General features: G+C 36.1%; 1 protein-coding gene across 1 annotated transcript in view; it reads left to right on the top strand.

Moving 5' to 3' along the window:
• Nucleotides 1–10,592: 10,592 nt before the first annotated feature.
• Nucleotides 10,593–22,907, top strand: part of jupa (junction plakoglobin a) — a 28,037-nt gene continuing 15,722 nt past the window's right edge. The window contains exon 1 of the mRNA XM_081358540.1: nt 10,593–10,818. The gene's annotated coding sequence lies outside the window, so the exon portion shown is untranslated. The remainder of the gene's footprint in view (nt 10,819–22,907) is intronic.

Below are 22,907 nucleotides of genomic sequence, written 5' to 3'. Positions count from 1 at the left end.
AAAAATGTTCAAGGCCGTTGTTAACCTCTGATAAAATAAGTTAATAACAAATATTTTGAGTCATTTTGTATTGTTCACATGATATAATGACAGCACAGTATATTGTGTTTCAAAATAACAACTGCTATTCAAAACAGGAACGCGGTTCATATTTCTCCTCAATATAATGTTTTCCATGAGTCCAGACTACCTCTGAGTCAGACTATCACTTATTTTAACATCATCCTGGAAACACTCTCTATCTCCCTGTTCCTTCTCTTCCACAACAATAGGAACAATAGGAGCAATAGGAGAGTTCTCTGTTTTGCATTTAATGGCAAAGGCTTTATTTAGCTGAGCAGGACTGACCACACTCAGCAAATCAGAGAACAGGTGCGGACAGACTTGGAGAGCTGATTATAAATCTCATGCTGTATTTAAATGAATCCATTCAGGGGCCATTCAGAGAACAATGGCCATGTTTACAAGCACATTTTCCAATTAAAGTCCATTTTCTGGTTAAACCTATATTCCAGTTAAAGCTGCAGTTCGTAACTTTTTTGGGTTAAAAATTATCCAAAATAATTTTTTGAGCAAATACATAACCAGCCAGTGTTCAAAACTATCTGCTTGCCTTAGCTCGATTCAAAACGGTAAGCTTGTAATAATGTTTTTAATTCCAGTGGTACTGGTGGATTTCCGCTGGAAATTCGAGCATGTCTTTGCGTCATTACGTCACATCTGTACACATAAAGAAGGAGTCTCGGCTAGTAGGCTATATTGCGTGTGAGGATGTTGGAGGTGGAGATTTATAGCCTTTTCTCACAGCACTTGATATAATTAAACTTATCAATTTGATGGCGGATCCAGAAAGGTTCAAACGACAATCACCAGTGACAACTGGAGATTCACCCGTTGTGAAATGCAAAAGACTTCGGACTTCGGAGTGGCTACAGAAAAAAAAGAGACTGCAACCGGGCCCATGCGAAAACAAGGATAAATATCGGAAGGGCATTAAATGTAGACACGCAATGCTGATGTTGTTAACATTAACAATTTGAGAACACAGTATAATTTGCACGGTTTGACGTGATATGATAAGCGATCGTTGGATTTAATCAGCGCGATTTACTGCAATGCTTTTTTTTTCCTTAGTTGGTCAGAACAAAAGTGGATGTTACTTAGTCTACTTGTTCAGATGACATTTTCCGGTGAAAATTCTTATGTTGGGCATACTTCCAAAAAGTAGAATCTGTGATTCCGAATGACAGTATCCACACCGGCGCGGTAACTGACAGCCACGCATTCTCCTCAAAACATTGGATTCATCCGCGCCGTGCCGTGCCGAGGCACAACCCATGTAAAGTTGATGATTCCGCGAATAACTGCAATTACAGATTTCGAACAGAGATGGCGACAAAGAGGAAAAACTACGGACTGCAGCTTTAAGATGCAATAATAACTAGGCTAATTAACAAATTAGCCTATGCACGGTGATTTAATCAACTTAATTCTCATTCAAAATATATGTTGTGAGACTTTTTTTAAATATTTACAATACTTTCATTTGTACGTGTGCACATTTTCATAGATAAAAGAGTTGATATTCTGAATAAAGTGTTTACATGGGGGGACATTTTTGATTATGACTGACAGGCATATGCCAGGTGTGTCAGATTTTCAGAAAATGGAATTTTGGCTTTTGGCCATAAGGCGTTTTACAGTCTGCAAACATAAAAAGGATATGACCCAAATTCTCATGAATATTCTTTTGTATGTAAACCCAGTCAATTAATCTCTTCGGGTGTGTCTACATCTATCGGTTGCTGTGTGTCATTTTCAGTGGGAAAATCCACAGAAGTAGGTCCTAAACTCAGGGTAAAGTCCATTTCAAACAAAGCACACTGTGTAAAGGGATAAAAAAAAAAACATTAGCCTAGAAATATGTCAGGTGAAAATATTCCACCCACATTCATGTTCATAATTTCCATTTATTATTTTATTTCAGTTGATGAGTAAGGAGCTTCACAGAGCAAATACACTGTCCTTTAATGTCTTCCCAGCAAACAGTAAACGTTCTGGCAACAAACATTCTTCCAGTAACAGTCTTTCAAAGTTATCTGATCTTTTATTATAACCTACATCATTCAAGGAACATTTTTTTCTGAAACGGTTTAGTTGGATGTCCATCTAACATACTTAAATGTTACTAGGCTACTTGTTTCAGAATGTTCAGAGAACAATCAAAGGTAACGTTTCAATAATGTTTGCAAAATTATAAAATTGAACGTTCCCTTAACCTTCGAATAGCCAAGAAACAAACTTAATGGGAACGTTTGTGTTTGCTCGCTAAACAATACGTAACTACAATACTCTGAGTAGGCTACAATTGTTTATTATTTTAGTAAAATGACGTCACTGTAAGCAACACTTTTACCTAATGTATATTATTTTTGAAAAGGCTCAGCACCATAGGGAACGTGGAGTCTGGACACCGGCACTTCAACTGCATGAAATGCCCTGTGTCCATACAAGTTTACTCCATTAAAAAGCGCAGCGTGGACACAGAAAACACTGCAACTTTTTCTTGTCCATTACTTAAAACCTTTGGTAATGAGGAAGTCCAGAAGACGGAAAAAAGAGTTTAATAAAATAGAGTGGAGAAATCACATAGCCTAACTTAGACTACATTATATTTTATACAGCAAAGGCGCGTTGAATCATCCTAACCGTTACAACAACATCACATTCAAGTGAACTGTAGTGCTAGATGTTTGTAATCAAATGCATGAGTAGAGATGAAAAGTCCCACCCTGCCAAACAACGAGAACAGTCTCTTCTCTGTCCAACACTTATTCGTTTCACAAACCATGCTGCCAAGTAGTTCATTCTGTTGACAGTTTATTTATAAATATGTAAAACTTACTTTATCTCGTTTGTCCTCCTTTGTCCATGTATCGCTCATGTCTTTGGCCCAGGGTGAAGTTTGTCGGAAGCGCCTCGGGCTGTCAGGAGCCTGTGGGCAGATCTGTGAACGCGCACTGTGCTCGTGCTCCGTCAGAGGTCGCTCCATCACTGAGGAATGCTCAGCTGTTCATCTAAAAACAGTGTCTCAGATGTGCTGTCTGGATATCAGTTTAAGTGGATTGAAAATTGTATGTGGGTTTCTGCGTTAGAGGGTAAAAAATCCGGTAAGAAGACATGTGCATGAAAACACATTTACCGAATAAATCCCTCAATCCAGCTACTTTGGGTTATGTAGGTCAAATAATTGTATCTACAATACAATGACTGCTAGGTTAAAAAAAAACAATCTTCATAAAAAAAGTAGGCTACTTTCTTTCCTTAAAATTTTTTCTTTTCTTTTTTTTTCATAAACAAAATGTTGCTCGCGGTCACATCACATGCCACTTCTTCTGTGACCTCAAAAAGGAGATGTGAGTGTATGATATTGATGACATCACCACAGCTCTTTTCTGACTTGTCAAATCGACAGTGTTACAACTGACCCTGTGTTACAACACTCCCCGGTCTTCCCACCTGAGTTCACCCTATACTATGGAGTAAATCTATGCATTTGTCAGACTGTTTTATCCAAAGCTATGTATGTCTACATTTAAAGTAGGCCTATTCATTTTATCAGTTTGTGTATTCGTTGCTACTGTCTACTGTTTGGGCTTCAAAAATATTATTCATTTTATTGAATTAAAATTGATGTTTCAGTTCTATTTTATTTTTATTATGCTTTTTTTGTTATATACACTACCAGTCAAATGTTGTTTAGGATCAGTATACTCTTATTACTTTTTTTAAATAGAATTTTTACACCTTATTTTTTACATTTTGATACATTAAATTGATCAACAGTGAAAGTAAAGACTTTTGCACTGTAACAAAATAAAATTCTATTCAAAATTATTTAAAGAAATACTGTTCAAATGTTCTATTTATTGTAGAATCCTGAAAACATGTATCATAGTTTTTTATAATTCTGAAGGATCATGCATGTCACACTAAAGACTACAGTTAAAATATATTAATAATAAAAATATCTTAACAGTTTTTAAACTTTTTCTGCATTTTTAACTTTGGTGAGGATCTTTTTTTTAAAAGCATTAAAAAGTCTTACTGACTTACTGAGTTGTATGTTGTCTCTCAACACCACTCAATGATCGAGTTCTGATCACCGGCTCCTATATCACTGCACACACCTCACTATCTGATAAGCACACACCTCAGTTCAGTCTGTCTAGCCTTGAACAAGAAAATAGACCCATTACTGCCATCTCCTGAATTTCCGTACCTGAGAATTGCAGCAAACTTACCTCTGATTCTCCCTCGTGTTTCACGGTTCACTCTCAAACCAGCATCTGTAAGAGAAGCACTTTCATTATTATCATGCATCATATCCAGTATAGTATAGGCCTATCTGTTTGTTTCTGCATCCGCTGTGTGACCAGTAAAGTGTATTTGGATTAACCCCCAAGGTCAGTGTATATCCTGATATATAAATCTTGTTTCTTTTATTCCTTGTATTGTCACAATTGAATGGTATTTTGAAATTTAGTAATAAAACATTCATGACAAAAATATAAAGTCATGAAACATTGGAAATTGTGATAGCATCTACATTAACTGATCTATTAAAGTCAACCAAACTGACAAAATTCATCAGATTTAGTAGCGTTTGCTTACATAACGTTTGTCAATCCACTTCTCCCAGTTAAGAGGCTCAATTATTCCCTCTCAAATCAGCAGAGGTGAGAGACAATTAGCTAAAGTTAGTCTGGATTGTATGGGATGATTATAGTCTCAATATGATTGACACGTGCAAGCACACTTTTCAATGAAATTCATACATGTTGCAGAAATGTTTTATCCATGCCTTTCAACTTGCGTGTGCAAAATTCAAAATTGAATGAATGTGAAGCAATTTGTACAAATAGAGACAATTTTGTGAATACAAATGTTTTCCTTTGTATTAGTGTATCATAATTTGCGCATGCAACACAGAAGATGTGCATGTGTGGATCAGGTGACACGCGTGCATTCATTGACGTCTTTTCTGAGTCGATCTCATTTGATTCATTTGGATTTTGAGACTTTCTTTTCGCGGTTTTTAAGCATTTCACAACTCACACACAAACAACTACAAATGAATAGGCCTGGTGCTAATTATTAATGTGTGCACAACTACCCATCTATTTGACAAATTCACAAATGTGCGTCACTACATTTAAACTAATACAATACAACTTGTGTGTGCAAAATCCAAAATCACATGAATGTGCAGCAATTTGTACAAATAGAGTCATAGTTGTAAATACAAAACCTCGATTTTAAATTAATGTAGGCCAGAATTTGTGCGTGCAACAAGTAAGATGTGCATTTGTGGATCAGGTGACACGCGTGCATTCATTGACTCGTTTCTGAGTCGATTCTATTTGATTCATTTGAATTTTGAGACTTTCATTCCGCGGTTTCGCCTTGTAGATCCACACACAGATGTCTGAGTAAACCTGCTACCACTAGATGGCAGTATTCCGCTAAAACAGACAACGGCAGCGTAATCAAGAGTTCTTCCTCATTTAAGACGCTATTAGAGTGATATTGAAGCACCAAATAGAGTAGGCTATACAATATTGGCCTACCTTATTAATAAAGCATATTTATAGAGGCAAACAGATTGCATCAGATTATGAACAACACTCATAGAAAACCATTATAAAATGCTTAACGTGCAATAGCGCGTTGCATGTTCAAAGGTGTATTGGCTACTGAGTTTAAATATCACCGTCTTCCATTGACGTTAAGCTTTTTCTTTATAATATGCTCATTGCTCTATGGGAGGAAAACTATATAGCCTACAGAGAGCCTATATGAACGCGACGCGCAGCGTTTCACGTTAATGGCATTTCCCTTCCTGAGCCTGTTAAAAAGAAAAAGCTTAACATGAAATTCTGCAGTTGCGTTTAACTTTGCGTGTGTATGGGAGAGCAACCGGTCCGAGAGCGCAGTGAAGCAAGTTTTAGGTTTGATATTCGCCGCATTTTCTAAAGGGACCATCTGCAAATTCCACTCACAGTCAAAAAATTATAAACGTCCAGTCATTCATTCAAATTATAGTAAATGCAAATTTACCTGTAAGTCAGTCTTACAGGAACCTTCTACGAGCTTTGGAATTTTTGGAATTTGAAAATGTCTGTTTTTAAATATTAAAAGTAATTTGAATTAAAACAAATTATACGTTTTAACGCAGTTAGTGGAATTGGCAGACGTTCCCTTGTGCATCATGAGCTGTGGTTAGCGCGTCAAATCATTCTCATGTATAAATATGCAGCTACACACACGTAGGGCCAGTTGATTTTCAATTAACATTTCATGTCGATATACAATGGTTGCATATTGTTAAAACTCATATAGCCTATAACAGTGGCTTATGGGTCAATGGAAAACATGTAGGCCTACTGCGAAAATCGTCTTTAACATTTAAAAACAGACATTTTCAAATTCCAAAGCTTGTATAGCCTACTAGGCTATGTATACAATGTGTAGTCAGATAAAAATTAAGCCTATAATATGAACGCAAATGCGAAATTTCACGTTTTTTTAACAGGAAAAAATGCCAAGCTTATGCCATGTTAAGCTTTTTCTTTTTAACAGGCTCAGGAAGGGAAATGCCATTAACGTGAAACGCCGCGCGTCGCGTTCATATAGGCTCTTGTCTGTAGGCTATATAGTTTTCCTCCCATAGCTCATATTATAAAGAAAAAGCTTAACGTCAATGCAGTAATGACGGTGATATTTAAACTCAGTAGCCTACACCTTATTGAACATGCAACGCGCGATTGCACGTTAAGCGTTTTATAATGTTTTTCTATGGGTGTTGTTCATAATCTGATTTAATCTGTTTGCCTCTATAAATATGCTTTATTAATAAGGTAGGCCAATATTGTGTACTAAATTTGGTGCTTCAATATCACTCTAATAGCGTCTTAAATGAGGAAGAACGCTTGATTACGCTGCCGTTGTCTGTTTTAGCGGAATACTGCCATCTAGTGGTAGCAGGTTTACTCAGACATCTGTGTGTGGATCTACAAGGCGAAACCGCGGAATGAAAGTCTCAAAATTCAAATGAATCAAATAGGATCGACTCAGAAACGAGTCAATGAATGCACGCGTGTCACCTGATCCACAAATGCACATCTTACTTGTTGCACACACAAATTCTGGCCTACATTAATTTAAAATCGAGGTTTTGTATTTACAACTATGACTCTATTTGTACAAATTGCTGCACATTCATGTGATTTTGGATTTTGCACACACAAGTTGTATTGTATTAGTTTAAATGTAGTGACGCACATTTGTGAATTTGTCAAATAGATGGGTAGTTGTGCACACATTAATAATTAGCACCAGGCCTATTCATTTGTAGTTGTTTGTGTGTGGGTTGTGAAATGCTTAAAAACCGCGAAAAGAAAGTCTCAAAATCCAAATGAATCAAATGAGATCGACTCAGAAAAGACGTCAATGAATGCACGAGTGTCACCTGATCCACACATGCACATCTTCTGTGTTGCATGCGCAAATTATGATACACTAATACAAAGGAAAACATTTGTATTCACAAAATTGTCTCTATTTGTACAAATTGCTTCACATTCATTCAATTTTGAATTTTGCACACGCAAGTTGAAAGGCATGGATAAAACATTTCTGCAACATGTATGAAGTTCATTGATAAGTGTGCTTGCACGTGTCAATCATATTGAGACTATAATCATCCCATAGGATTGCACTGCATTTCTATGGTGGTTGACGACAAAATGATACTCTTTCTAACGTCATAATTCACATTTGAATGAAAGTGAAGAGGGAATTTATGATATTGTTTGCATTCTTTTTGCCACCATTTTAAATCCTCTTACATCTGGCTCCACAACTTTAAAAGTCCCCTGCAAAACAAGCCTTCACCGCTTAGGCTAATCATTTAACAAAGATGGCCTTTATAATAACGCTTCCTTTCATTTGCGTTAAATACACTGAACATGTTCCTCCAAGCATCATGTCCATATATCTTCTTTCTCTTTAAAACAATGAGGCTGTTTATCATACAATGTCTTTCTCAGTGATCCTCTCTAAAGAGTATCGAGCTGAATTCAATGGAGCAGTGGATGCGGAAACGTGTGTGTCTGCTGCACATGTTGAGCTATTTTGGCTTCCTGAGCTAAGCATGAAAGGCAGCTTGGGAATGCTGACCTCTGACCTCCATTCAGACTATAAGGCTTTTCTGAAATATTGACCACAATTACAATTACAATTACATAAAACTAAAACTAACTTAAAACCATAAAAAAAAATGTAAACTTGATTTACTAAAATAACAAAACTAAAATAAAAATTAATAAAACTATATACTATAAACACTATTTAAAAAAAACACACAATGAAATTACTAAAATTTTAACTGAAATGAAAATGGAAAACATAAGAATAAAAACTTTCAAAAAGATTTAAAATATAAAAACTATAATAGCAAACCAGAGAGATTAAAAGTGTGTGTGTGTGTGTGTGTGTGTGTGTGTGTGTGTGTGTGTGTGTGTGTGTGTGTGTGTGTGTGTGTGTGTGTGTGTGTGTGTGTGTGTGTGTGTGTGTGTGTGTGTGTGTGTGTGTGTGTGTTTGTGTGTCTATTCTCGCTTATACTAGTACTTAAAGGTACATATTAGTATACTTTAAAAGTACATATTAGTACCTTTTGCTTTTGTACCTTACTGCCCCAGTGACAGCGCTGTACCTTTTCTCTAACAGTGCTGTTTTCTTTGAACTCATTTCATATTTGATGCTGTTTGTTATTGAACGGAACTGAATCAACACTGAACTGACCTCAGCTGAACTATGAACAATGACAAATAGTATTTTTAGTGCTGCTTTATAGCACAATTGGACTCTGTTTGAATCATCAGCACCTGAGCACCAATGGTTCGTTTATTAACGAACATAAAGCTGCTTTGAAACAATCATTTGTTTCACTTTAAGTATTAAAGTGATATTTAAACAAAGGGGACTTGACTTGACTTCTTTACTCTGTTCTAAGAGCATTGTTTTTAACTGTCCAGTTCAGAATCGTCATGAATAGATCCCAAGCATCAGTATTGATCAGTAATGAAAGCAGCGCTTTGAGCTCTTTGATTCCACGGCTTTGTTCCTGGTTATGTGTCAAAAAAAGCAGAAGTGGTTTTCAAATCCTAAGCACTTACCATTAATCCAACATGTAAACTTCCTACTTTTTTGACCAATTGATTTTGACTTCTTCTATTATTGTTACAGCTGTCATGATTTTAGCACAAAGGAGTGTCCCAGCCACACCCCTCTCCCTCCTCCACCCCTTTCTTGCATTTCACTCCCCCTCCTTTTCCTCTAAACTGTGTTTTGTACATTGGTAAACAGTCATTTGAATCACTCACTCCACAGCAATTAAATCATTGCCAAATGCATCAGTCTTCAAAGCCAACACCAGATTTTTTTATTTGAAGCGTGACAGATTTGTTGAGTTAGAGTTATTTAGAACTGCACGAGCGTTCATTGTCTCTATATATTCCAAAAATACAAATATTATGTAAAATCTATTGTTACTGTAATTCAAGACTGTTTGGTCTTTCAGGAGATCTTTAATGGGGGCATACAATATTGTTGATTCCTAACTCTAATAAACTAACAAAATGGAGATACATATATGTATGTATGTATATATATATATATATATATATATATATATATATATATATATATATATATATATACCTATATATAATATTAATAAAAAGTGTTGATTTAACATTTAGGGACTGTGTGTAACCTATGAAATTGGTTGAAGCCTGAGAACAAAAGCTCTTTAAAGTGTATTAAAGAGGTGATTAGACAAACAGGTCATCATATTGCATTGTCTGAGAATAACATGAGTCATGACGCAGCACCCTGTATGTCATAATGATAAGGTGTGGCCGTTGTCGCTGATGTGCTTGGGAATATGCCCTACAGGTAGAAGATCTCACTGCTATTGAGAAGCTCAGAAGTTTATGACAGATTATGAAAGCAGACAAATACTTATCAATGATAACAGATCAGAAACAACAGAGACAAATACACCTTCCAGCCATAGCTGCAATCACTATATATATATATATATATATATATATATATATATATATATATATATATATATATATATATATATATATATATATATATATATATATATATATATATATATATATATATATATATATATATAGGCCTATATATACACATAGCCTACCAAACAGTCAAATTGTATTTTACTTTTATTGTAGCCTTTATTGCAATTAATCATTTTTATTACCATTACATATCCTTTACCATGCTTATACTGAGTGTAGCTACTGATACTTTGAAAATATTTTATGTAAAATAAACAAATAGTAGGCTACCGAAACGAATCAAATACTTTTAAGTTGCTATAGTATGCATGGTTTAAACCTCATATGTGATGCATTTTAATTATATTTCTAATGATGAGTGACTAAAACAATCAGATTTCGGGTGAAAGTGTTGGAAAGTGTCCCGTGAGTGTTGGGAAGAGTGCGGAGGTGTGGGTTTGGGTGTGGTGCGGGACTCGTATAGTATCGGGGGCGGAGCTCTGGAGGAGACTTTGCCCTCTCTCCCCAACGCACATTGTTCAGCCTCATCTGAATGCAAGAGAAAGTGTCGCACTCCCTGGAACTCTGTGCGGTCAGTGGGGAAAACTAAAAGACTCTTGGATCGTTGTCAGCAGCAGGGTTCGGAGACGAGCGTTTAAAGGTAAACTCAAATCGGATTTTATAATCGTATATTTAGTAAGAAGAAGCTTGTTTTATTGTGATTTTGTGCCGTTGTTGTTGTTGTTCAACTTTATCTGTTTTTAATCCAGTCTATAACATTGATCCTATAAAGCAGCCATTAATTCGTGGATAGCTCTTTTGGGAAAGTGGCTTATTGTGGCGATCTGGGTTGTCGGTGTTGGTTTACCTAGGCTACCTGTGCGATATTAGCTCCTACTTCCGTGTGTCTGGTTACAGCTGAGCCAAACTTTTAGTGCATGTCGCTAAATACTCGCTATTTAATCGTACACAGCATAGTTTATAAATTCAGCTGTATAGCCTATAACTTAGGCGGGTGTGTTTTTCCCCAACAAAGAAACACAAGCAACCCCCCATACTTTCGCAATGTCAACTGTTGACATTAAACATACGTAATAGCCTAATGATAGGCCTACACAGTCTTACAAATTAACAATAAATCAAAAATGAAAGTGTTGTACGATAGATTTTATGGAATAGTTCATCTAATGGGGAAAATTCTGTCAACTCCCCACTCTCTGTTCCAAACCTGTAGGAGTTTTGTTCTTCTGAGGATACAAAGGGAGATCTGTTACCATTCATTTTCATTTAATGGAAAAAAGTGCAATAAAAAGTAGTTAGAGACTGAGGCCGTCTCAGCAAAGGTCAACTTTTTTAAATCATTTCTCTCAAGTAATTTCTGTTCTCGCTTCTTGCGCAACTCAACTTGTCTTTTGGCGCCTCTAGCGGAAGTTAGCTAAGCAGACATTTAAAAACAGAAAATAAAAAAAATAAATTAATAAAATACCGATTTTTTGATGTGAAAATGTATGTTAACTTGATAAATAATGTGAATCTTAAGTTTATTGATGTACTGCCCGATACAAACAGGAATAGATCAGCTGTTGCAATGGTTTCCTTCTCGTGCAAAGACTAATTCTTTTCGCAAGCTTTTAGCGTTTAAACTTGTAGTTGGCCTATAACTTTTTTGTTTACTGAAACATTGTAGAACATTTTGAGTAGGCCTACAAAATATATTTTTTCTTCGACTTTTTAACGGATATATATTATGAGAGATGTTTTTGGGAGAACTATCCCGTTAAAACACCCAGCACTAGAGTATCTCTCTCTAGTTGGATTTTGTATTTGATTATTTTGTGAGATTATACAATGTATAGCTTTTGTTTGGAAACAGCTTATGTTGATGTGTACTGTTGACATATGACCACTGGTTTTGACAAAACCAGCATGGTTTGAATGCTGGTCTGTCACACCTGCAACACCTTGCAGGACATCAATTTAAACCAAACTGTGTTATAGACCCTGGTATGGTGAAATTTAAGAAAAACAAGTTAATATAACATGTCTATTTCATAAGTTATTTATGCCTCTTTCTTTCACATTGTTACTCTGGGTCTTATGTTAGTTCATGTGTCTGGGTGGGGCTGTAGCCTACCATGTTTTATTTACTTCCCAACTGTGACCAAGCACAGCTGAAAAGCTGACTTATCTTTAGTTTGTTCAATCTGAAGAAATATGATACAATCAAAGTTTTCTCATAATTAAGTTTCCACTTAAGTTGTTATAAGTGTTTACTATGTGTAAAATAAATAATTTGTGTATAATCTGCCTCGGAGGAAATAACGTTTGATAAATAACTTATGATACACCCTTTCCTGTTTGTCTGGTTAGCAAGGAAGCAAGAAGCCATGTCGTCTGTGAGTGGTAATCTCTTAAAGAAGCAACTAAATTCCACAAAACTTAATGACATGGATTTAGCCAGCATTACAGAGTCCAGTTTTGGGCCAAATAGAAATCCAGTTGGATTTTAGATGGCATCAACATGCCTTACTGGCACACTGAAGGAGGATGATTGCGAGACAAGGATATGATTTTTTTTTTTCTCACAAAATGTGAAATAAATATGGACAGATGAAAGACCATATGACAGTCTATTTATATATTTATATGGGTCAGTTGTAGAAGATATTAACACAGACAGGATGTGGCATTTGCTCTTTGTGGGAGTTCCTGAGTTGTGCACATTAGAAGTGCAATCAGGGGCCAGCTGGTTGCTTTACCGACTGACTGGCATTGGTTTTAGGATGAGATTTACAGCATTTGGGCTCACACATAGCCGTTAATCCCTCTACAGGCACAAATCCCTGATATTGTCCTACATTAGGACAGCAAGGGGCAGCGTGATCCCCTCTTCATAAATACACTTTCAGAGGGGGCAAAGGAGATTACCCATAAGCACCATTCGCTTAGGATATCAGTTTGCTTGTATTTTACAGTTTTGTTAGATCAATTAGCATCTTTATCTTTACTTCTCTCTTTCTGCCTCTCTACCGTTCTGTATAATTCATGTCTGCTGCATTTTAAGGCTTTAGTCCCGGCACATGCGTCACAGAGTGTTCCTTTACACACTCTCTCCATATCTATAATCCCTAATGTGCCATGTATCTTTAATGAACGTAGAGTGAGATCCTAGCTATATGAAATCTTTGGTGAATGGCCAGCTGGCTGAGATGGATAAGATTGTCTGATAGCTTCATAATCTGTACATGGCCAAGCCAATTACTCTTTAGGACTTTTCTAGGTTAATTGTTTTATAAAGCTGAAACTCTTTGTAAAGGCCCGTTTACACCAAGGATGTTAACGATAACTATATGGTTCTGATTATATGAGAATAGGGAAGACCACAACTATAATGATAACAACATGGAGGAACATCATTGGAATCGCATTTAAAATAATTTATTTTTCCAGCTGAGAAATGAACTAATATTTCACAGCCAATCAGAATCCACCTGAGTTTGAAGAGCTTGGGAATTTAAAACACCAGGCAACATAATTGCAGCCCACGCTTATAATAAACGTTATCGTCCACTGGCGTGGATGTTAATGTAGTTCAGTCATGAACTACAGAACTGTCAGAATAATTTTTGCATATTAATGGATGTGACGGTGTTAATGTATTTGGTCTTGGCCAACTAGATCTGTTATGCACACTGCGGCTGATGCAAAGAAAGTATAGATTTGTTTGCTACTGCCAATAGATTCACAGACACGTTGCTGTGAGTGTGTAAGATATACTGCTGCATGAATAGGCATGCATAAACCCTGTAGCAGATCTAGACAGGTGGAGCTGGGGGAGGTAGAGGGTTCAGTTCAGTTGAACTCTGATAGCCAGATTGAACACTGAATTTTACTATTTAAATGTTGAGAAAGCATTTAAATAGTGGCATTTGGCTGCAGAATCAGCAGAGGCCAATCAGCTTGTGCCATAAAAGTAAATGATGTGATTGAAGATTGAATGTAAAGGACCTATCAGACATCTACGGTATTTAATTTTATTATAATTCTTGTTGTGAATGGGTTTAAATACTCTGACTGAAACAATGTGTAGTAGCATCGGTATAACTTAAGTGTGATTTACATTTAATTACCTGTCTAGGATCTTTTTGCACACTTATATCTTTTCCGTACTCAGTGTGGTCAGCTCAGCTCTCATGAAATATTAACAGAGCTCTCCTCGGATGTCAGTAAACACTCTCAACACCAGCACAGACCTACTGAATTAACACTGAGCAGTCACAAAGGAACATAGTAGGCCCTCTGCCCCCTCCCCCTTGTTTTTTTTCATTGAGTGGAATTTGAGGAGTCAAATTCCACTCAATATAAAACTAACCTCAGACCGTCAAATCCTGACAGACAGAGTGAAAAAAGTGAGTTTAACACTGCATAACATGAATAATATTTTCTGTTATAGTAGCGGTGGAGAGGAAGTTGCAAACCCCAAATTAAGTTCTCAATCTCAACTTGAAAATTGAGTGTGATTTGATCAGTTTAACAAGCGTTTGTGTGATATTCTGGGTGTGAAGTCAAAAAGTAATGATGTGTTGTACGTTTCTGCATCAAAACCACTTTTCCTGTGAAGAAGCAGCTTCGCTTAACATGAGTCAAAAGTTGTGGGAGGTTCCGGGCATGTATCATCAAGACAGAACATCTCCACTCCTTAATTCAGGGCAAGGGAGGTGTGGAGTAACCAGGGAGAGGTGGAGAAAGGGGCTGTTCAGGGAATTTTCGCACACTAGAGATACAATCTCAGGGTAATAAATAATCATTCTAAAGAGGCCTCCATTTTATTCTACTCTAGCAAAGAACATTCCCATTGTCCTTTGTAATATGTATTTGTTCTCAGTTGACCCCTATGAGTTGAAACAGCCTGTATGAAAGCTACTACCACGTTTTCAAGGTCAAAACCACATGTTTGTTCTCTCTACAGTTTAGAAGATAATGTCACTGTACTGTACATTTTAGTTTCATTTATGCCAGTAAATACATAACTAACATGAAAATGTATTTTTAGATAGTCTTTTGTCTAAATAAATTGCAGATAAAATGGTTCAAACTATAATCAATCTTAATCAATCAAATGTTACAAGTTAATTTGCATCTTATAATGTACAGTCTGAAAAATAGATACTCATTTTGAGATTTATTAAAGATAACATTTTCAGTGCTATTAAATTGGGTAACATTTTTTTTACGGTGTACTAGTAGTAACACAGTAGGCTAAACGATGCATAAGTTACTAACCCTAAACCAAACCCTAACCATAACTCTATTACGTAGTTAATTAATATACTCAGTACTTATTTGAGTTTGTAAAATGTAACTACGTTACCTTAAAATAAAGCGTAACCTTAAATTGTTAGTGTTTTTGTAAAATTTTGATAATTTAGAGATAAATTTACAAAATCTTTCACAGTGCTCTAGGATAGTGTAGTATTCTTTCAAATATTTTCAGATCTATCCAGTTCCAGCAAGGTTTCCCTCAGGACATCTCAGACCGATGAAATATTAAACAACTGTCACATTGGCTCAGTTGTGCTCTACAAACTCATACCTATGATGAAGCAGCTTGCCTCCTTTCTGTGGAAGAAATTGCTCAATGTGCTTTTTGAGAACCACAGAAAACATTATGAACTTGCTTCTTTCTATTTGAAATGATGCGTTTCAAAAACCAGGAGGGGCGAATGTTGAAACTTAGTCCTCAGAATGCTGGTAAAATGACAGAAACTCTGACTCTGTCTCAGATAACGCGCCACATACCGTTAAGTGCCTTAGCTAATGACTCAGACGAGAAACGCCTGACAATAACATGAATTGTTAGTGATAGTCCATCAAGCCACAGGCAGTCACACAGCTGCCCACATTCAGTCAAGTGCTCCATTCAGATGGAATGACCTCTTTCATCTCAACTGGCCTAAAACAGAAGAGTGATTATGGGATAGTTGACGACGTCTGAATATTTACATGATACTGGAAACTGGACTTCCCCACTGTTCAGAGTCTCTCCTATCGCATATCTCTCAATCTATCGCATCGAACTGAATGGAGACACAAGGATGTAGTGAGCAGACAGACAGGGTTTGCTAATGCGCTGTCTCATCCTGTCTGTGTTAATCTAAGCACTTTCTGCAAGTAACACCCGTGACCAAATGCCCATCATTTAGCTTTTAAAGCATGTAAGTGGAATAGTATGGATCATGTGCAGGATTGTGTCAGTAACACTGATTCACAGATTATCTTAGCTAAAACTGGACTGTTTAAGTGCTCAAAACATTTATGCATTACAGATGGATTACATCCAACAAACATTTATCTAGTAGGTCTTTAATGCATTTTTAGCTTTGAAAACTTGAGCCACAATACTTTGATTAGCATGCTAACCGTGTGCTTTACCTGCTAGACTGTTTGTATGGAAAAACAGCGTCTTAATTTTTACCTTAAGTCATCTTAAAATATTGTCTTTTACAAACAAGTCCATTCACACCACAGACAATAGCTATAATGATATAACTATGAAGTTTTAATAATCATCCTAATTCTATGAAAATAGGGAAGTCCACAGCTATTATAACAACGACATAGAGGAACAATTTGAGTTTGAATCACTTTCAGAGCTATTTTTTTCTAGCAGGCGAACAATAAAATCATTGACAGCCAATCAGAATCCTCCCGACTTGAAAGAGCTTAAGCATTTAAAGGGGCAGCTGACAAAAAGCTGCCGCACACGCTTATAATAAACAGAACATTATTTTGCATTGGTGTGGATGCTGAAATAGTTTTCATTCCTTTACGCACTGTGTACATTTTCATTGCATTCGTTTATGTGACACCCCCTAAAATGCGTTTGGTCCTTAAGACCAATTAATTGACAAGTCGCTTTGAAAATGTGCTGTTTTGAACATTTCTCATATCTGTATGTTGTTATCAATCGTGAACATTCTTTTTTTTCTAGACATGCATGTAATTTAATAGTGCTAATGGTTTAGCTTGAGGCTGAAATAACGCAGCCTGTTCGTACACGCCTGAATACCTCACTGTGATGTTACACATCAACTGCTTCAAGAGGAGTTTACCTACTGCTGCGTATTCATCGTGTTAATGAATTTATCTCATAATTACTTTCCAAAATGGGCATTCTACTTTGTAGTAACAATGCTGTGCAACATGAGCAGAATATGCATCATTTTTTTGTTTGGCCACAAGAAGAACATGTTCATTAAGTTTATTATATTGCATATTTAATATTTAACCCTTTTCCCGTGTTTTCTTAAAAGTTGCCAGCCAGCACCAGCATTTTTTCATAATTTACACAAAACTTTCTAACCCCCAGAATATTTAGTTTTATGAATATGTAAAAATGAAATATATTAAAAGTTTTTTATTTATTTTTTATTCTAGCTTTATTTTCTTATCAACGCTTTTAAAAACAAGTTTGAACAAAAAGCTGAGAAAATTGTGTTTTTGTCAAAGACATCATCCGGATTGGATTCAGAATGACGATCAAACCCCCCCAAAGCTTGCACAGTCGTATACCAATTCGTGGGTTCAACATTTCATTTCATTTTGTAACATTAGGCAGTTTTGATTTATATGCTGTTTAATGTTTGAAGATCACATAGCTTAATTGTTCATAAGCAATCTTTTATCCTCTCCTGGAATATGCAGATATTTTTCTTCGCTTGTTTTAAGATCTGAAGATGCTGTACTCTCTCAAAAGATGAGTAGCAGCGCCCTCTACCATATAAAAGTGAAGTCAATTGCAGGAAAGCGTTGTGTCACAAATGATGGAAAATCTTGTCAATGGCGGAATCTGTATGAGTTTCTTTCTTCTGTTGAACACAAAATATCTATTTTGAAGAATGTTGGTAACCAGATAGTTGACGTAGCCATTGACTTCCATATTTTTTCCAAGTCAATTGCTTACCAACATTCTTTAAAATATGTTCCTTTGTGTTCAACAGAAGAAAGAAACTCATACAGGTTTGGAACAACTTGAGGATTAGTAAGTGATGACAAAATTGTAATTTTTGGGTGAACAATCCCTTTAAGAAATACACAACAAGTTAGCTCTATGCTAAGCTAGTAAGCGAAGATGTTAGCTTGATGTTAACCAAAGGCTAACTGAAAACAAAGAACCGGAAATGTTTAATTTGACCAGTTTTAGCGTCAGTAATATAATGTGATATGTAATTTAAAAGCCATTTATTTTGTGATACGTTGCATTGGCGATATCATATTGTGCTGTAGGATGAAAGAACACTTCTGACTTTGGACAAAAACATTTTGAATTCAGATACTTTTTCATAATAGATACCTTATGATAGTCTACTCTAATAGCTATCTAGTATTCTGGGGCTAGGCAGCGGTAGTCAGAAATGTACATTATAATTTGCTGTGTTCATTTGACCTCCTATGATAACTGTATAATTGGATGTGGTGGTTGATGGATCTACATGTTGAGAGGCCTGTGTGTGCATTTCTTCTGGGGTTAAAGAAACCCGCGGGCCCGAGCCAGTGCAGACCACCTGCTCGCCCACTTGCTATCTCCAGCGGAAGCAAGCTGAGCGTCTGGGGAGATCTCAGACACAGCAAGCACTCAGCAGTATGGGCTCAGCTGGTGACTACCAGGTCACAAAGTCATTAATAGTGTGTGTGTGTGTGTGTGTGTGTGTGTGTGTGTGTGTGTGTGTGTGTGTGTGTGTGTGTGTGTGTGTGTGTGTGTGTGTGTGTGTGTGTGTGTGTGTGTGTGTGTGTGTGTGTGTGTGTGTGTGTGTGTGTGTGTGTGTGTGTGTGTGTGTGTGTGTGTGTGTGTGTGTGTGTGTGTGTGTGTGTGTGTGTGTGTGTGTGTGTGTGTGTGTGTGTGTGTGTTCTACTGTGTGTGGGTGGGTTTGGATTTCATACTACTGAATTAAAGCTATGAGGCATAGCAGCTCTGGAGACTGAGTCTGAATCCAAAATGGCTGCTTTTGGGCAGTAATTCAGATGTAAATATGGTAATGGCCCATTATGGTCACTGTAAAAATAAAGACTGGCCACAGCCTGAGTATACTGTGATGTTTATGATGATGATGAACGTTATATTCGTAGAAGATGTAAAAAATAAGGAAAACTTTTTCATTTTCCAAAAAGTACACAAAAATAAAACCTGATTGTTATCAATCAGGAACATAACTGTTAGAAAGTTATTTGTATTCATGTTGGTTTCATATGATTTTGGCAAACTTGTACAGCATTTTTAAGAAAAGTTTTTATTTTATGACTCTAAAATTGTCATGTGGTGTAACCATCAAGTAAAAAGTAATGTTTTCTTTACCCCTTTAATTATTAATAAATAAATATCATTAAGTTTTTGAGGAGTCGCTCTACATTTGGTCCTTATTGACCTGTAGTCTTTTCTATGATGTAATTTTCAGATTTTTTTTCTGCATGTTGGTTGCACCACATGAATTTTGTTATTTTGATTTGGTGGATAAAACCTCTTCAAATGTTAATAAGCAGTGAAGCAATTTTGTAATAATAATATAAGTTTGTCAAACTACTTTCATTGTAGTACAAGAATTTCATTATTTTGTAACAAGATGTTTTTCTTCATGTTTATATTAGGACAGTTATTTCACCCTGACATTTTTGACTTGCTAAAAAATATCAAAATGAATAATAATAATAAACCTACAATGAGGAAGTATTTCACATGGGAAAAAATATATAATTAGTATAACATAAGATTAAATATGAAACCCACTTTAAAATTAAAATAAATGGTAAAAGTAATATGCATAAAATGTGAGGATTTTAATTATATAAATACAGTATATACATTCATTTGGATTCAGATATTTAAAGACATGCTTATCTCTCTGTGTATTCAAATCATTGCATGTATGAATTGGATTTGTGGATACTTGTGAATCAATTAATAGATAGGACAAATAAATCTTCAAATATCATGAGAGGTGTTAAAAGAGATTGACTCAGAGTCTTATCAGTGGCAGTGACAGACACTCCCTGTCTGTCCTCGGGGCAGGGCAGAGAGAAAGAGATTATGGTGACTGGCTGCACTGTCAGTACTCAGTATTGTTGTGTGAATGAGCAACATCAGCACATCTGATTCTGACATTCTTTAGCCGTCAGGTCATGTGAGAGCGAGGCACAGGGAAATGTGAGGGATTGAGACAAGCAAATAGTGATTTTGTGTACATAACCTAAAAAGAATACAGTAAAAAAAAAAGTGTATAAGTAACATGTTTCAAAAATTTAAATGTAGCCATTTACTATGATAGGGACCCGAATGGTCACAAGGAGAATCGCACCAAGATGTAAACATGGGAGCGATGTTGGCGTCCAAAAAGGTGTTTATTACAAGCAGATGTGCAAATAAATGATCGAGAGCAGAAATAAAACAGATTATCAGTCTAAAAACAGGACTGGTACTAAAACATCAACTCGCCTCTTCAACCATTTAGGCCAGTTTTAGTGCACTCAACCATAATCAGTCATCCAAACCTCCTTTCCTCTATAGTGACGGCTTCCTTAAATACACACATTTTCACGTTTATTTTTTTATTAACTCTTGCCTCACCATGATTAATAAATACACAAGATGATTTAGAACAATTAAACAAATCCAAAAATAAAATAAATAGGACAGATAAAACCAGCAGATTCATTTGCACAAAATATTTCTGTGAATAGCTCAAATGAGCACTTCCCTACAGTTTGTGCTTTCTTTAAGACCATGCCCACTTAGCTAAAAAATAGTAAACCTACATAAATATTATAAAATGCATAGGAACAGTAAGAACACAGTAAAAACAGTGATGGAAGACTACTTTCCAAAGGTCTTTCCATCTCATTTACTATTTATTTATTTCAGAAGAAGCCAATGCAACAAGATTAGCATGTCACCAAGCAACAGACAGACTGGAATAGTTTACTGGCCAATTAAAATAAGAGAGTGGAATTAACTGTTGTATAACCTGATTATCAGTTACCAGTATTGGTCGATATTGTATATTTATTTGTCAATACTATTTTTCCACATGTTTACTTTAAGATAAATTTGTCATCATCTAATGCTTATTTTAGGTGCAGTAAGCGATTTCTGAGAAACACTGTTAAAAGTGGATTGGACCAAGTCATTTACTGAGAGCGCTGTTCATTCACTCCCCCCACCTATTATCTGGATGGTATTGAGAATCGAACCCACAACCTTCGGGTTACCAGTCTACCACGAGTTTATATCACACAATTGTGAGTGAAAAAAAGTCTGAATTGCGAGGGAAAAAAAAAATCTGAATTGTGATTTAAGAAATCATAATTGCGTGATATTAACTTGTAATTGCAAGAAAAAAAGTCAGAATTGTGAGTTTATATTTCGCAATTCTGACTTTATAACTCGCAATTGTGAGATAAAAAGTCGCACTTATCTTTTTTATTCCATGGTGGAAACAAGCTTCCATACCATTTTATCCCATAATTTTAATATCACTGCTTTCCTAGCTTCTGATATGATTGTCATTTTTAATGTTTCAAGGAGTGAGTTTAGTCCCACATAAAACTAAAATTAAGACCACAGTTTTTTTTTTTTGTTTGTTTGTTTTTTTAAATCTAATTTTGTAATTAATTTTAGAGCTGGTCGGTTTGATTCACTGAATTTTATTGAATTAAAAAAATGCTTATAGAGTGTTCATTATGGTTAGTGTTGTGCACTACTATTGTTTGTAGGCATGGTTTTGTAAATATGTGCCAGTACATGACAGAAAGTCATTGACAGGGTGTGAATAAGAGAAAGTGGGTGGGAGAGGTAGCACACCATGGATTGGTGTGGAATGTCACACCGGGATTAGAGTTTTTGGGAATCAGCTCTGGGATGTGTCATATCCACAGCTCATTCTGACTCAAACACATTTCAGAAACCGCTAAGTCGACCGAGGCCCTGTGTCCGTTAAGGGATAGGTAGGTGGAGCAGGTCAGGTGGGGGTGGGTGATCATTCTGAAGGGTGTGTGATTTGTAGCTCGGTTTTCTCAGTGTGAAATTGTGAATGTACAGTAATAAACCTTTACTCATTAACTAATCATCATCCCAACTGTGTGTGAAGTCCAAAGTAGAGACAACAGTACATGCCTCATATGAGCTCAGAAACAGCAGTGAATCAATGGTTCATAAATCATTCCCCCCTCAGCAGATAGCACATTAGATGTAGATAATATTGTTGGTGGCTGATTTTTTCATTTATTTTTGGGTGTGTCACTGTAGTTGTGTGATTGACCTCTCCCTTTAAAACAGACCTTGTATCTGGTGTATCCATGCAAGTATGCACTAGTAAGACTTACTAACTGTAATCGTTTGGTCCATGACCAAAATCAGAAAGGTGTAGAGCTTATTTTAAACTAATCTGTCATAATCTGTTGTTTTATAGCTTCTTCTTTTTTTCTTTTTTTTGTGAAAATTACAGTACGGTGTATGGACATATCAAAGTGGGTGTGTAAATGTGATTCTTGAGAAAGCACCCACACCCAGTTTTCACACAGGCAATTGCTATCGTTCACCTGCGGGCCCGGCAGGAGTTGCTGCTTGTTGTGTTTTACGTGTTTTGACAAGTATTTAACTTGGCTACACCCAGCTAGGTGTGTACTGACGCCATTGCCATAGCGAAGGGAGTTACCACTCACTGGACCTTAATATGCAAAACCTCTTTACAATTATGACTC

This window comes from Scardinius erythrophthalmus (assembly GCF_964197995.2).
Source record: "Scardinius erythrophthalmus genome assembly, chromosome: 25".
Taxonomy (NCBI): domain Eukaryota; kingdom Metazoa; phylum Chordata; class Actinopteri; order Cypriniformes; family Leuciscidae; genus Scardinius; species Scardinius erythrophthalmus.
The sequence above is the reverse complement of the archived record's forward strand: the minus strand, read 5'-3'. Positions and strand labels throughout refer to the sequence as shown.